Raw genomic sequence first — 17472 nt, 5'->3', positions numbered from 1 at the left:
GATCAGCTTAACCTGTTCTCAGATCCCGAACTGTATTTCATGCTTTAAACTTGAGTCTAGTGCTTGAGCTCTAGTGTCCTGGGAGCCTAAAGCAGCACTCAAAACCAGGGTGGGGTTGCTCTCTGTCCTTCAGTATGGATATGAAAAGTAGCCAAAATACAAGCTTTCAGCAGAAAGTACTTCCTAATCATGTAATGTTCACGTGAAAAGTAGTCCTGGAGGTCAAACTTAGACGAGGTAAACTTGCTCACCACTCTTTGGCTGTCCAGTCCAGATTTTCCGACTTCCAGGTCTTCTTCCGTCTTCCTGTCTCAAGCATTAAGCTATAATGTAACTTATTCCTTATCTGCATTTCTAGGTTCTGCTTTACATGGATAAAAAGTTATTTACCCCCTAAAAGAGGTTCTCTCCATGATGGAAAGTCACTGACAACAAACAGCACTAATTTGATATACATTCATTGAGGGCAGCTGGGAAAAATGGGAGCTTACTGCTCTGCAGGGTGTCTGCCAGGAGCAGGGAATGCTCTAAATTTGTGAATTGGGATCTTCAAAAAAGACAAGGGAAGAAACATGTTGCTTGCTTAGAAAGATTCTTAGAATTCACTGGAAAGAGACTTAACTGAGGATAACTGCTTTCAGAGACTTTCCCCTGCTTTTAAGGTAGAGACTGCATTACTTGGATAATTTAGTGTAGCAGGGGGAAGCTGATTAAAGTTTAACCTGTTCAAGAAGTGAGCTCAAGAACATCATGGCATTTCTCTGCAGACCTTGTCAGGATTCCAGTACTGCATGTGGTTTTCTGCCTTTCATTGTGCTAAGTTTGTTTGGGGGGGAGGGAGTTTTTGCTTGTATATGGGAACGAGTACTGCATATGAGATTTAATATTTCTCCTGTCTGTTGTATGAACTCAGGAACAAGGTATTCTTTCTCCTAGTCCAGTTATGTCACTGAATAACAAGGGAAAGGGTGATAAATTAAGCTTGCACCACTGTTGTATCCATTTGGCATGGATAAATGTTCATATATATATAACTAAACAGGTCCTTATATATCTGAAAAGAGTTGCATTGGTGAGTTGATGTGTTTGCCCACTGACAAAATGGTTTCATGAAAGAAGTAAAGCACGTCTTATCTTCAGCTATTGTAATCCATTGGTGCCATATGAAGCTTGAGGTAAGATGTTTTAATTAGTATCAGACACAGGACTGTTGTGTATGATGGCTACAGTATAAAAGAATTTGCACTGTAAGATTATCTTTTTACAATGTTAAAATATTTTCAACAGATCATTAGAAGGTTACAAGCAGGGTCAAGCAATGAAGCTTAAAAAACTGTAAGCATAAACTATATGTTATGCAGGGAGCGTGGCTTTTGGCAATATTCATTAACGTTGTGGAATGAAAAAAAATCACGCTGTTTTCATGAGAAATCCTGTCAGACTTCAATGGCACCACTTGGAAGGAAATGAGTTTTGGCCCAGACTTTAGAAATGTCAGGCAACAAAATTATTACAGTTTCAGTAGTTCCTCTTTTTGAGATGCTGTGATGTGTCTTTTATACACTTTCGATTATTCCTTTTCACTTCCACTTTTTTATAAACAGTAAGAGGCACTTTGTTTAAGAGATGGCAGTCCGTTAATGATATCTAGATGACACGTGAAGGGTTTTTTTTGTTTTGTTTTGTTTTTTTGGTGAATGTAGACATTGTTTGAAAAACCAGTGTTAAACATGCTCTGCTGTCATAAGCTAGCCTGTTGGTTTCAGTGACACAATTCATAACATTATAGCTAATTGTAAGAACTTGGAAAAACTAGGCCAAAAATAAACGCCTAAAGCCTGGGTCCTCTGAAGCTAATAGTTTTTACTCCTAGTGATTTTGGTAGTAATTTAACACTTTGTCTAGAGCAGAAATATCCATGAAAGAAGAAATTTCTGTCTCACCGAAAGCACAAAGTCAAGGAACTTTTGGTAATTTCAGCAACTATGCAACAAAATGAGAAAGGAATTTTGACTATTTCCTATCCATTTGCAGCATCTTGTTTTGTAGTTCAGTTCAGCAAACTGCTATATAGGTACACTTTGTTCTTTATGTTTTTGTGTATTTACTAAAGGGAACATTCATATTTTATATTACAGTAATTATTAACCTTTTGAAATCAGTCTAGATCTTTTAATAAAATTTTAAAAAATCAATTAAATAGAAGTAATACAGTTCTGCAGCTCCCAAGGAGTTATGCACATCACAATTCCTATGATGTTTTAGGACTATTAGAAAAACTGTATTTGAAGAATAAAAAAATTCATATATGTAGTTCAGTGTTTCTGAGTTAGCACCTTTGCTTGAATCTGCCTGCCCAGAACCCAGAGAGACCAGCTAACCAGCCCAGCTTGCTCTCTGGGACTTTGACTGAGACATTGAGACATTCTTCTGAAAGGGAAGGTGCCTGTTACAAACAGATTCCAGTTCTTTTCTAGCGTTTTGTGTATGCCTTCAACACTTTCTGTAGAGCAAACAACATCTGAGGCAAAGTTGTAGTTTCACGTCTCAAAGGATATGTTCAACTTTGGTTGTCATTTCCCTTTAAAGTAAATTTCAACTAAACAAGAAGAGGTAGTGTGTATGTGTGCGTATAGAGCTACACTGTAGTGTCTTCCTAAGCTATTCCCTCGTCTTTGCATGCTGCCACACAATCAAGATGGAATAAAATTCAATTTGGTTCCATATGAAAAAGATAAACTTCTCAGAAGTTTGATGCTGTAAATTACCAAGTGCCTCCTTGACCCAGTGAAGTGAAGGGAGCTTGCCATGACTGTATGTGGAAGTATATGTTTAAAAACAAAACTTAGTGTATTCTTTGTATTCACTGTGTTATTCCAAACAGGGAAGAAGGAATAGAAAACTGACATCCACTGGATTTTTCTGTTGCTGAATGTGCAATATCATATGTATCCTCATACCACTGCTTCATCCGTGCTGTGTCACTTCTTTGCTCAATTTCCAGTCATCCTTAAATGAAAAGAGGAAAATGCACAGTGATGAGACAACTCATAAAGCCTCAAATGCTTTCTTTTTACTCCTGCTCTACCACATGGTACTCGCATTGTAAATCACAGGCGAACAAGTTAAACATCGCCTAGCTTTGCTCCCACATGCCTTCTCTTCTTTTGCCAGAGCCTAACTCACATCACAGTCAGCTGCAGCCATGCAGTGAAAGATGACAATAAAAACAGAAGTATTTATAGAAGGTGGTAAAAGAAGAATTATGCAGGAATTCCTGTACATCAAGTGCTTCTCTCTCTCTCCCTCTCTCTCTCTTTGCCCCTTCTCCTCCCAGCCCTTTCCCTCCATGATTTAGATTGATGTAAACAATTGTAAAATGGTGTTAAAAGAATAGCCAAGAGTTTTCATGTGGAGTTTTTTTTGTGTGTTTACCTTGTTCACTTGCTTTCCCTGGCAATGAGTGCCAGGAGTATCATTTGCTCCCTAGGAGGGGGAGGGGGGGGGAGAGAGGGAGAGAGAGGGGGAGAGAGAGAGAGAGAGAGAAAGAGTCACAGTTAAATACTTGACCTTCCTGATTAGGCTCCAATGAACTTTATATAGATGTGTGCAGCCTGCACAGAGGGACAAAAGCATGAGGAAGGGAGAAAGTATGTGGTTATTTATAGAGGAAAGTGTTTCACAAAAAACAAAATATAGACCATGATTCCCTGCTGATCAGGAGGCTCCCTCTGTCCTTTCACTCCAGGATCTCCAGCTTCTCCATGTTAAGGAAAGTTTATCTGAATACATGAATGAGCATTGTCATGCTCAACTCAAACAGGCTGGTTACTTTCTCTAACCAGCTGAGTTTAAGAAAAACAGGATTTAAGTGTAAAAGACAGCGTAGAGTCAAAGGCTTAATAGAAACTAGCAGTTAGTCTTCTTTCAGGCACCATGGCCTTCATCTGTGACTGCCTCTGAGATCAAAACTGTTGTCCTGTAGCACGTATTCAATAAAACCTTGGTCAATTTTTGTTTAGCTGTTATTTCAGGACCAGACTCTCAGGAAAGTTTTCAGACAGGAGCAAAATGAAGTAACTTTCAAAAACACTAGGGGAAAAAAACAGTTTAAAACATAAACTTACCTTGACACCTACTGCTCCATGATGCCCAGAATTTCCCCTAGAACCAGGTGGTCCCTTGCTACCCTGAAATAAATATGGTAACGTGAGGATCTGAGAAGAAAGTAACTTTTCTTTCATTAACATACAACTGTATAATGACTGATGCCTCAGCTTCAACAACTAACAAAACATTAGCATTTCTTGTAGAACGATAACAAACCAGTCTCCAAGGGCTCAAGGAGTTTTCTCCTGCATGCGTCGGTAGGGAGAGGCAGCCGCCATAAAATAACCCAGATTTCTTTGCTTACAGTCTGCACCAGGCATCCAGCTCAGCACAGTTGTAACACTGTGCAAACTGAATGAAAACTAATATAATACAATTGTTTTCAGTCCACTGAGTCTTCAGAGGTTGATTTCTTCAGCCTTGGTAAATTGAGACATTTATTGAGAATGGTTTTTCATTTATGAAAAAAAATGGTTATAAAAAAATGCTTATCAGTTTTTCATTCATTTGTCTATATCAATCACATAGAAATCAGAAAAGCCTATGTTTCCCTTTCTTACAGGGACTTATATTGGTCTTAGAATGGATTTCAGGTACTTCAGTCTTGTTCTTTGGATAAATAAGAGCAGAATTTGGTCCCAAATTTTTGGCACACAGTGAACACAAGCAACCTAAATATCTTTAAGGTACTGTAAAAGAGTGAGATAGAAAAAGCTCCAGCATTATCAAAGAAACCTCCAGGGCCATGTCCTCAGAGATGGAAAGCTGGTATCACTAGCACTTTTTGAATCAGCTTATTCTAAAACACTTCATAGATATGAAGGAAGTTCTGAAAGAAGTCTAACTTCCAGTTTTATTCTGGTGTAAATTTGATTTTAATTAATTAAAATGCAAGATACCAGGCATAAATGAGTGAAGAGGAATCAAAAATTGCCAGATCTTTCTTTTAGACAGAATAACACAGTAGGAAGTATGGTTTTTTTACATAAGAGCTTCATTTTCAATAAGACTGATTGTTGGACAGGATATTTCAAAAAGCAGTTCTTATTGGCCTAAGTATGTACACTGAGGTTGCATGCAACTTTTCCTAGCTTTTGGGTGGGAAAAAAAAATCTGAAAAGCCAAACTGAGGACAGATCTTCATGCCAAATAGAGATGACAATAATCTGGGTACATCTCTCCATAAATTGTCCATCAGATAGATTATTCTTTGGATGATAAAAAGATCGCTTTATGGATCAGGTGGAATAGTTTAGTATTGTTGTGCACATCAAAATTTCTTCACTCCTTAGGAGTCCATTTTTGCTTTCCTAGTATACCACATAGCAACACACACAAAAACGAATAATAATTCAATGCAATTAGCATTGAAAATGGTATTTTTTCACTGGTTTATATGCAGTCAACAGAGCATTAGTGAATGGGAATGCAGTCAACAGTTTTACCTGACTCCCTTTATTCCCTGGACTTGGTCTCTCTCCTTTCACACCTGGAGGTCCCATTGAACCCTAAAACGTATGTTAAAAAAAAAAAGAAAAAGAAAAAAAGAAAAAGAAAAGATCAGCACACACAGACACCCATGCACATATATTCCAAATGGAAATAAGTATGATCTTCCCTTAAGAAATGCCACTACTTATTTTTTCAGCAACACTTTACATCTTGAAAGTGTTCCTTCCACGGGGTGATTGATTCAATAACGAGTAATTCCATCTGGTCTAGCTTCGAGGTAGCCTAGATTCCAAATGGACGACTACAGAGATTGAGAGGCATATCCACTCCTCAACATGGCTGAAAACGGGTGAGAAAGTTAGGAGGAGCCTTCTCAGTTTATCAGCTCTAGGGAGCTGGATAGAGATCTATAGATAGAGTACTTTATCACATCCTACAGTCCTTTCTTCTGTGCAAAGCAGTTGATACATACGCACAGCGCATTGCAACAAATCATTTGTTCACAAGCCCATTCCCTTCAGCCTGTCCCTGCACCACAGCAATTTCTGCGCGATCCTCAAGTTACATCAATACCACCCAATGAATTGTTCTTTCCAAACCCACTCCTGCTAAGAAGCTCTCCTCTCCCAGTGGTAGCAAAACGGCATATAAAGAAAAGTCAATCAGCGAGCTCCAGCATCCCTGTAGGAGCTAAGCCTGTACTCCCTGCATAACCAGAACTCACAAGACTGGGACTTCCATGATTTTATAACTGCCGTTGGTATTCCATGCTAATGGAATGAAAATGAACTAGTGTTCACAAAAAGGAAATCTGCCAAGAAGGGGGAAAGGTCACCACCGTTGCCCTTTTGCAGATGTGGACCTCAGTTAACCTCTGAACCTCCAAAGTAAACACAAAATTAAGAAAAATAATGAGACAGATTCACTGATGAGTATGTATTTTTAAGACAGGACCTGGAAGAAACTTTTGCAGACACAGGACAGAATGGAAATCTGTCTTTGTATGGAACATTCCTACGTTGCAGCAGCTTTCATGGGTACAGTCAGCAACCCCATGACCGCCAAGAACGAATCTTTACATTTACTTACAATGCATGGGTCTAAACCACTGATCATATAGGGCCAGACTGAGAACACCTTTCTTTACATCATTACAAGTTGACAAGCAATGGAAGTTTCCAAGCTTGGTAACAGGTGTAAAGCAGAGCTACATTTGTCTAAGTGTCCTTGCCTGAGGAATACCAGGAACACCGCAAAGGAAGACATCCATTGACATATTGGTGTGGGAAAGTGCCAGGCTTATCTCAAACAAAACAGACAAACCCCACAGCCAAAAAGTAGTATTTCCTCCCCAAATGATGGAATCTGTATAAGCCTTGGTCCTGCTCTCTGTTTTTATTAATCTTCAGGGCAGCAAATATTTCACCCACTCAGAAATATTCAGAGGCTGTTTTGGTGTTCACCTGAGGTCCTCGTTGTCCTTTAGCATTGTTGGGATAAGCAAGTCCTGTACTACGCTGTGGTAAGACAGAATATTTGACAAAAAAATTACTGAGAGATCAACATATTTCCTGCAATTCTGAAAAGTTCTGACATGAGAAAAAAAAAGCTATATTTTTACATTTCTGACTCTGTTTGCATTCCTACACACACACATACACACGCACACATGCACACCGCCTTTTTTTTAATCTGGAGTTTATTATCACAAGGAAAGGACTTGAGCATCTGATAATCAGCGACTCACAAAGTAATTATGAGTTCTATAACTTAAAGATTAGCCTCCCTTTTACAGGGCTTCTTTACATTAGCATGAGCCTAGCTGTAAATGTGAGAAAAAGAGTAAAACCTACCAGGACACCTGGTTGTCTTCTGAGATCAGGCATTCCCTGAGGAAAGACGTAACAGGTATTAATTATGTTTTCTATGGCGTCATTGCACAATTCTTGTTTAAATGACATTAACGAGGAATGACTTGCAGGAATTCTTTGAGGTTTTTCAGGTAAGTAGATCTTCATATATTTTTTTAAAGTGTACCCAACAGCAGCAAGGTAAAAGTGACTTTATGGCTGTGCACAAAGTCATAAACTCCAGGGCTATTTATCATGATGTCTGTTAGTGCTTGAAGAACAACATGGTGTAAGCCAATTTTATCTCAAAGGGATATTTTATTCCAATAGGAAGTGGAGGATTTAGCTCCAAGGCGTTAGTGCTATTGCTTTTTTGCTTTGCATTGTGAAATGTAATTTTCCAACAAATCAGCTTCCACAACCCTAGATAAGTATTGTTACTGTTAATGTTTTAGGGCCTGCTAATCTGTTTATCTTACTTTCGTGCAGTGAAGGGAGACTCATGCTAGAAGCAAACTCATCAGCTTTCTGCCATTCTATCTTGAGTTTCTATGACACATTCCCTTTACATGAAAAAGTTAATTTATAATTAAGTTAATGCTTCATTTCTCCTACTTCTTACCACAGAATTTTTAGAGCCTGCTGGATCTGGTGGTTCTGGCATTCCTCTGTCCCCCTGTGGAAGGAGAAATACAATTTTCTGTTAGATCTCAAGAGTCATTGCAATTAAAAACTTAGATTTTCAGTCAATCAAATCACAAAGAGTGAATACAAAAGCCCAGAGAAAGTCACACACTGCATGTTTTGCACACATCTGTAAACTGCTTGCCAGACTAAAGGCCAGACCCATTCCATTTTAATGAAACGGCCTCACTGGTGCAACCTAATATTCCAGACATTTACTCCATGGTGTATTGTACCAAGAAGTAACAACAAAATGATCAATTATGTCACCTCCACGTTTCACTGTACAGGAATGTTCTGTCTGTATGTCAGCCATAACAGCTACGAACCTCTGTGCATTTAAGCACTGTTTGTGTCCCCAAGCTTTTATGTAGAAGTTCACTGCTTTAATATGATCCAGTTTTAAAACAGTAATTATGAGCTTGTCAGATATGTGTACAAGCAATTATATTTCATTTCTTAAAAAACTAAAGCAACTTACAAAGCTGGATTCAAGTTCACAGAAACCACATTGCCAGTGGAGACATATTCCCAACATAAAAAGATGATATGCTAGAGCTTTTCCACATTATTTTCAATAATTTTGACTATGATAAGGTTATTTTTCACTGGTGCAGCATTATAATACCAGCAAATGTATTTTGTGCCAGCAAAATGTATTTTAAAGTATTCATCTGTTCTCCTTCTTCTCCCTTTGGACCTCTTTGTCCCTGTTGGGTATTGTTTAATCCAGGGTTACCCTAAATAAAAGACAAAACTCATTGTTTTGGCAATATAATATTTTTTTGCTTTTATGAAACTATTTCACAAAACATGGGGTAGGTAAAAACAAAAAGATGTAATCCTACTTCAGTCTTTGTGAAGAGCTCCCATTAAAGGGTGACACAAGGTAACTCATACTAAATTGTGCTTTGATGACTTATGGAGCAGATGAAAGCAATTGCTGTAAGAGGCTACAGTCTGCTGACTGTTGATCTGCGTCTTTGAAGACATAGCACAACAGATCTAACTTAGCAGAGCCTCTAATACATTGCCATAAGGTGTATGTTTGTTCAGTTTTCAGAGCACTCTAAATCAGGTTCTCAGTTCAGAGCACTGTCCTTAATGCTCACTGTGTAGTAGATATGCACACAGAAAAACTTACAGGATCTCCTTGAAAGCCCTTCACACCATGTTCACCAGGGTCTCCCCTTCTCCTTGGCCTGCCCTGAAATCAGACAAGTGCGTGAAAAGCCGAATGTGAACATACGACAACAAAACAATTCATGACATTGCTATCTGAAATCTCTAAAGATCCGATCTGATCTCAAAAGTTCAGTTTCAGAAATATGTTTTAAGCCATTAAAATGATACAGCTCCTTTACAGACCCTAAATCTGTATCAAGGACTGAATTTAGAATGCCTGCATATTTGGGGTATTCCCTGAGTTTTACTCTTGCTTCTGGTTACCTAAACATAGTTTAGATATGCCTGGGGAAGGGCCTGCTGCCTGAGGGATTCTCTGCTTTTTCTGTCAAATAGAAGAAAATAATGATCTCCTTTCTCTGATCCCAGTTCTAAAGGTTATGCTGCATTAGCGTGTTTATGATAACTAGCCATCTTCTTCTGTCAAGCTATTACATAAAAACTGCTCTCATTTGGATTTGAAACTGTGCTCCTAGACAGCCATCTGATTGCTTTCCAACTCAAACCTTGACCAAAGAAATTAATGTACAACTTTACTGGAAGGCCGATGTCACCCTTTTCTGCTTTCAATCCTGGAAGACCCGGTGATCCCTTAAAAGGATGGAAAAAGCAAAAAAGAAAAATAATTTTTTTCCTTTTAATTAAAAACATTTACTGTTCCCAAGATGATATGTGAACAAAAAGATTTTAACTTCTCTCCATCAATTCCATCTGCCCCCGCATCCCCTTTTTCTCCCTGAAATAGCAGGTGATAGGAGGCATGTGAGTCCCTATTCATATAATAAAACAGGATGTATTTAGTACAAATGGCTATTCCTGTTAACCCTAGTAGCTGGCCATAGAAGCAAAAGCAACTATAGACCTGAAAATACATGTATTTATGCTTAATTTCTCAATTTTTATGCATGTTGCATATCCAACAGTAAAATTGGCCAATAGCAACTATCTTTAGACCCTGTAAATATTCTACAGAACAGGAAAAAGAGGTCTGTGATTACAAGACATTCCAGATTGTGTTTTAAATAATAAGCATTTAAAATAATTTTTCTAACTGGCATGTGCCAAGACACAAAAAATGCACCCCTGCACTGTGAATCACACACTGTCAATTATGCACAAATGGATGATTCCCAATGTGATGGCTCCAAAACTCATGTGGACCTGAAAGTATTCTTCTGGCACACACCCAGCTACTTCGGGCTAAAGACTATGAGACTGAGCAATTAAAGAGTGCCAGGTGCCTAATTTTAAGCTCAGCATGGCAAAGTGACTGAAGCTAGCACACCTATGTGAAGGTCAAAGCACTTCTTTCTTCACTTGGGTTGTATTCTCATCCTATATTAATAGATATACTCATCATTACTGCTTTGCAGAAAAACTAAAAATGAGTTTTAACAAAGGTAAATACACCATTAACTATACCTTTTCACTATTAGTTCCTCAGAATCCCTGGTAGGAATTCAAAAAAGAAATGTTGCTTAAGTGGGATGGACAGAAAAATTAAGAGCAATTACTCTGTGTTAAAAAAAAATGTTTACACTGGGGTCTTCTTACCTTTAAACCTTTACTACCTCGACATTCCTTACTGCCCAGGTCCCCTTGTGGTCCGTGCAATCCTCTTGTGCCCTCCAAAAGAGAGAGAATAAAAATACATCTTGATAATTCTTGTCTATTGAGTGAAATACAAGTTTGTAGGAAAAAAAAAATATGGCTTTCATAATGGAGTTGCTGTGTTAAAGACAGAGGAATGTGGGATCCGAGGAGGTCACCTGGGTCAGGCATCCAGGTTCATGCTATTGCTAATCATACAAATATGGGAAATAGAATGAGAGTAACAGAAAATAAGTACACAGGTGCTGTATCAAATCTCAGAATGCACCCCTTACAAACTACAGGATTTGGAAGCCTGAGAAAACTTCAACTTATACGAACGCTTACAAGGATTAATAATAAAATCATCCTTGCATGAAAATTTCAACCCAAGCAAGTCAAGTCTAGAAAAAATCAGGCAACCCAACTCAAGACTTTCTATCAGAAACTGCTACAGAATTTTAATTCTATACCAGTTATTCTGACAAGATTATGCATATTAATCAAATTACAAATGGAAATACAGAACTATTTCTATATAACCTGATTTCTGCATAGTGGTTTCAACACTGGAAAGTGTGGCTTTAGTTGAGGTAGAAAAATAGGCTGTATTTTTTTTTCTTAGATTTCTGCTTAAACTTCTGTTTTCCTTGATTTGAAATAGAAGCAAACTGAAAATGAAATTAACATTTCTTTTATGGGTCTTACTCACCACTACTGTATTAATTTAACAAGGTTATGACTTGTAGTCATTAGAATGACAAATCAGTGTAATAAAGGAGTAACCCAGAGATCAGTCAAGCCTTGTAAACATACAACATGCATACCCAACTGTTGAAATGCTATGCCTAGGCATCTCATACATTTTTTAGCATCTTTCTTGCAGTGTCCTTTCTCATTTGACTACAGAAATATTAAATGACTTCATATTCTCAGATCATAAATAACAACTTTTCATGTTGCTGTATATTTGTGGAAACGTGCTTTGAAAACATTAATTAAACAGCAACATTCTTGTACATATATTTAGAATCATACATTTAATAATTCACATATAAAACTAGCATGCACTATGCATAGATGTTCACCAATTTGCTGTTTCTTTTTTATTATTATTATTCCTTGGCTATATAACATAATGCTTTCTATGAATTTGACTGAAAGACTTGTAAAACTGCCCCTCTTCCCCCACCTTGGTGGGTTATTAGACCCTTTTCATTTTGACTTAGAAAGGATTTTAGGAATCCTTAATTTTAAAATGTAAATTAGAAGTACCCCTTGCTGGATTATACTGTGTCACCCTGCTCTGTGTCCTATTTTTGCCTGGTATAAATGGTTAGGCACGTAAGAATAAAGGAAATTTAGAATGATGATTTCTGCGTTATACTCCCTGCTTCTGGCAATACACTACAGAATACTCTGAAGTATGTTTGCTTAAGAATATGACTGCAAGCATAGTAATTTACTGGCTCTCCCTCTTCTCTGAAGTGTCCACAACTGCCCCTTATATCTTTAAGTCCCTGAAATTAAGGCATGGACAGAAAGGATTATTATTAACATTTTTCAGTCTGCAAATGTGTAACTGCCCAGACAGACTCCTTTACCTAGAAATGTCCTGGAACAGTACCATCTTTTGCAATATTTCTATATGCAGCAAAAGTAATTCTTGTTTTGACAGGTACTCAAAAGTTATAAACCCTACAGGGATTGCATCAGAATTCTGGAGAAAATAATTACCCCTTGCATGTTGTCTTTTTAATTTATCTTTAGTTTATGCCTTTAATATTTGGAAAATTATATATCCCCAAATTCTCAGGTAGTGTGATGGCTATTTATGGAGAATTTGTGTGAACATTTCCTCTCCAGGTCTCAGTTTCTTTTAGAATTCACAAAAGAGAAGTGGTCCTAGAGGTCTACTGCTAGAAAAGGCCAGGCTTGTTTTGATGTTATGTTACCAGATGCCAAATCTGCCATTTTAAAGTCACTTTATGAAATTATTACTGATATCCCCTTCCTTGCTTTCAACGCAAATGGTGTATGACAGTAATTGTATAATAACAATAGTCATATAATAATTCCTCATTTTCAGTGCATGAATCCAGGATGGTTCAGTCACTTGGGTGGGTTTTCATATTTTCTGTTCCTCTAAATTATGCAGGGCCTTGGTCACTGCAGTTCTTCTCTGGAGTAAAATGGTCAGCCAAAGTGAAGGGCTCTATTTTACGTGGGAAGAAAAATGGTCTCATCATGAAGAAAGCGGATTAGGATTCAATAAAGACAATTTTCAAGAGTTCCTTGCACACTTTAAGTGAAATAATCTGTGGTAAGTTTTCATATATGTTTTAGGTGCTGCTAAGGGACCTTTCAGAAAGCTGGACCTTCTGAGTGTCTCTGGTTGGACACTCTGAAATGAGATACCCTGAAACACCCTTTGAAAGTAAAAGTCTTCATTTCTTTGGACTGAAATTCCCCGTTCTGATATGAGAATAAGAATATTATCTCTCTTCTTCCCTTCTCCTTCCCTGCTTCTGTCCGCTTCGGCCATCTGGATTGCAAACTTTTCCAAGCAAGGACTGTCCCTTGTTTTGTGAGTATGTAGTGCTCAGCTCAAAGACTACGCAAAGTGGCATGGATTTGATCTAACTGCAATACTTTAAATATTAATATAGAATCACAATAAAAACATTATTATTGATTCTATCTGCTGAACTGAAAGGCACTGACTATGGAAATAGGATGATTTCTAAAATTTTTTAGATATATTTCCCTATGTGTAAGACCTTACTTAATAAAATCCATTAAAGCTGCTTCATCTCTGTAGTGTCATCCCAAAAAGAAAAAGCAATGAAGATTTCCCTGTAGAGCCATAACACCATTTGTAGACATTACTGGCATTTTTCTAATTATTAGTCATAAAAAATGTCACAAAAACATTCTTACCTTGGGCCCTCTGCTCCTATTTTTCCTATTGCACCTTTTTTCTATACCACTTACACATGACAGGGCAGCACATCCTTTCTGCAACTGGATTCTTTAAAAAGAAAAAGAAAAGAAAAAAAAGCAGTATTTGTTCAAATTCATTTTTCAGATGCTTTCATCTGCCTCTGTGCATACTCCCACTAAAGTCACTTGGAGCTTGGCCTTTGGGATGACACAAGAGCTCAGTCCCTTGTGCTGTAGGCTCAGCCCTCAGATACAGATCTTTGCAATGGGCTCCCCTTTAGCTAGGCCCCAGCCTGGCTTCAAGAAATGGAGGTCGTATCTCTCAAAAGACATAATGTGGTGGACAGATGAGTGAACTTTTGCCTTAAACATTTCTTGGTACATAAGGTGCAAGCAAACCATAACCCCGAACAAGCCATCTGTTCCCGGCGGGAACAGGACTGAGCTGCTGCGACCCCCGAAACGGTCTCCCTGCGACCACCCGGGACACACCGAGCCTGCGCCGACCCAGGGCACGATCGGGCAGAGACTTTGGGACCTGGCCCTAGTTCAGTGAGAAAGGGCCCCAGAGCTGGTGCAGGCTGGAAAAATAAGGGAGTTACAGGCAGTCTGCATTCCTGTGCTTCACACTCCAGGACGGAGGATGTGAAGGCTTTGAAGTAAGGCCTGCTTGGGTGCCAGGACCCTGGGAAACGAAGCCTCCCCTCACTGCTGAAACAGTGTTAATGGGGGGGGGGGGGGTCTGGATTATATCCTCTTCGTCAGGACCTTGGGCGATAACACCTAGTGTCACTGCTGGGGCAGTGCTAATTGCTGGAACAACACCTCTTTGTCAGGGCCTTGAGAGACAAGGGCGGGACCCGAGGAATCAAAACACATCTGTCAACAGAAACCGCAACAGTAAAGATAAGGGAGAAAAGCAGCCTGCCTGGGAACAACGATGAGACCCAATAAGGAGCAGGAGACCCCAGAACTAAAAATTACTATTGGTCTGAACTACCGCGTGAGGGGTGGGAAACTTAATTTGAAAAAGCTATATTTGCCCAGGGATTTCTTTGTTCAGGGTCCCTCGTCAGAGGCACCCAACTCGAGCTGCAATTACTGCGCGCGTGTCATTACAATTTACTTATTTAATTTGCCTTGATTTGGCTCCAAACTTTTCAGCGGGAACCTAGGGTCGGACCCTGCTCAAGCTGTAATTACTGCACGCGCATCGTTAAAGTTTACACCCAGGGTGAAGAGGACCAACCGGACACCGCTGGATCCACGGGTGGTGATATCTCTTTCTCTCTCCCCCTTTCTCTCTCTCTCTCTCTCTCCCCCTTTCTCTCTCTTTCTCTCTCTCCTCCCCTTCGCTTTTCCCCACCTTTTCTCCCCACCCTGTGGAAAATAAAGTTAAAAGGTTGTACGATATTTGACCGGTCTTAGCGTCTTAATCTCATCCTTGGGATCGTAACGAAACACCACCCCCACCCCCCCCCGATATTGGATGGGAACACATACTCAGCACAAGGACTAGCTGACCTGTACCCTATGGCCTTAAGCAATGCTCCAGGTACTGAAGGCAGCAAGGCAACAAAGCAGGAAGTTTCAGCCAGCTACCTAGGCTGCTCGCAGAGCCACACTGAGACATCATAACACAGCACAAAGCAGAACCGGCAGGTCAGAGCAGCTTCTCCTCAGTGAGCACCTGCTCCTCTGGCCTGTGAATGCTGTTCTGCTCTAGAAGGAAACTCTGCAAGCTTTCAACAAGAGGTCTAACTAAAAATAGTGGTGCTTCTATGAATGACTTACCATATACTTGGATAATGCGTGGGCAAGGTATCTCATGCCAATAATTAACTGAGTGTCATAGCCAAATCACTTTCCAAATTCAATGTACTGAAGCTGATTAACTTCAGACGCTCCTTCTAGAGCAACGGTTATGAGTGCATCCAATGCTGTTGAAGACAGGGACTATTTGTAAGATGAAAAAGGCCTCCAAGTGGCCATGCTTGTGGATGCTTTGTTCAATGGGAGTCCTGCTTAGATGATTAGAGATTATTGCAGGCCCACTTGCACGCTTTGAGAAGCTGGAATTCAGATGCTGTGTTTCTGAATTATGTTGGGACTTTGTGCATGGATGCTATGAATTACTATGCTATTGCAAATATTACTAAAAGAGTAGCAGATACAGTAGCACTTTTTGCTCTCTGATTATTTTTTGTCTCTTTGGAGGATTTTTGATGCAGCAATACCCTATGAAAAGGTGGGAAGATGAGAACTTTCTCCATCTCCCTTTTCTCAGCTGAAAGGTTTCCCATTCAGTGACATTATCACTGGCTTTCCCAAACAAGAGTTTTCAAGCACGTAACCTGTAAGTAGCCTGAAAAGAGGCAAGCGAGGAAACCAGCTGCCTTGTGATTTAGCAGCATGTTAATTTTTTTTTCCCTCATATTTACCCAGATAGATAATACAAGAGAAAGCTTGCTCCAATGCTCTATTTTCCCTGTGTATCTGCTCTGCCTGTAATACATGATAGTCTTTCCCACTACCTCCATCCTCTCCACCCCCCCCCCCCCAGTACCTTCATCCTCAGCTTTGGAATCTGATTTATCCAGGCACTTACCTTCAAGGGTAGCCAGTCTCTGAGATGTGGGTTATACACGCAAAAACACAATAATTCAAATAAACCATTTCTGTTCTATAAAATACCTCTTCTCCTAAGATCTTCTGATTTTTGTTCGAGTACTTCAACATTGGCATCCAAGACATCTGAAAATACAAGTAGCACCTAAAGAGAGAAAACTATGGGAAGTCAAAAGAAGGATGTATATACGTACGTATTATCAAGAGACATATATTTATTTGAACATATGTCTAGTTAAGTAACAACTTTACCTTGCTCCCCTTTCTATTACTGAAACTTAGAAATGCTTTCCACAGTGATTCCAAGAAATTTTCATTGAGATGCGGTGGTTCTCAGATCACAATGTTTGCCAAGCTGTTACAGATTTTTTCACCATCAGTTTGGAAAGATGAAAAACACCTGTAATCTTGGCCTGTATTGTTCACAAGAACTGCCACACTGCCCTGTGTCTTTCCCCCACTATTTCAGCTCAAATTGTCTAAGGATGTGAGGGATTTCAGAATGCAAGGGAGATATTCTTTCAGCTGGATCTGTCCAGAAAATAAATGGTCGCTTCTCTTCTGTGAAGAGATATCAAATCCGACCACGATAGCCACAGAGCAACAACCAGCTGGGAATATGAAAAAACTCCCCACCACATAATAAAGTGGGACAAATGCATCTTTTACATAAGAATATAGCAACTGCTGCACTGGGTTGGTCCAAGGTTCTCCCTAGCCCACTGTTCTGTCTTCAACAGTGGCCATAAGTGGACACCAAAAGAAGAGTGAGAACAGGACAAATATATATGATACTTGCTCAGAAATATTATTCTGGTGATCAGAAGGTTTTTATCAAAGACATATGGCACAATACAGTTAACTTTCTGAAAAAGGAGATTTATTGTATTGACTGTATTAGACATTGCGTTGGAAAGAACAATTGCTTTTTCGTCAGAATAATTTCACAGATGCTTGTCCACTAAGAAAAAGGGAATTTTGTGACTTGCTTCAGCAGGAGAACTAGACTTAGTTCTGTACTGTTGACCTT

The sequence above is a fragment of the Dromaius novaehollandiae genome, chromosome 2, assembly GCF_036370855.1.
Source record: "Dromaius novaehollandiae isolate bDroNov1 chromosome 2, bDroNov1.hap1, whole genome shotgun sequence".
NCBI lineage: Eukaryota > Metazoa > Chordata > Aves > Casuariiformes > Dromaiidae > Dromaius > Dromaius novaehollandiae.
Note: the sequence above shows the minus strand (reverse complement) of the source record.